Here is a 379-nt window from a genome sequence, read left to right on the forward strand (position 1 = left end):
TAGGATGAGCTCCAACAAGTGATGAAATACTGATGAAAAATCAACACAAAGATGCCTGATTTTTCTAACACAGGTGGTTCCAAGGTCACTTTGGCAAGTCACTTCTATCGAGAACCTATGTTTTTCTATCCTTCCACTCTGCCATCCCCAGAATGTCAGTGATTTTCACCTCATAGTCACATGATGACTGCCTCCCATGACTACATCAGAGTAGCAAAAGGTGGGCCAGGCATGGTGGCTCATGCCTGTAATCCCAACACTTTGGGAGGCCGAGACAGATAAATCACTTGTGGTCAGGAGTTCAAGACCAGCCAGGCCAACGTGGTGAAACCCTGTCTCTACTAAAAATACAAAAATTAGCCAGGCATGGTGGCACATG

The sequence above is a fragment of the Cebus imitator genome, unplaced genomic scaffold (genome assembly GCF_001604975.1).
Source record: "Cebus imitator isolate Cc_AM_T3 unplaced genomic scaffold, Cebus_imitator-1.0 Scaffold85, whole genome shotgun sequence".
Lineage (NCBI taxonomy): Eukaryota > Metazoa > Chordata > Mammalia > Primates > Cebidae > Cebus > Cebus imitator.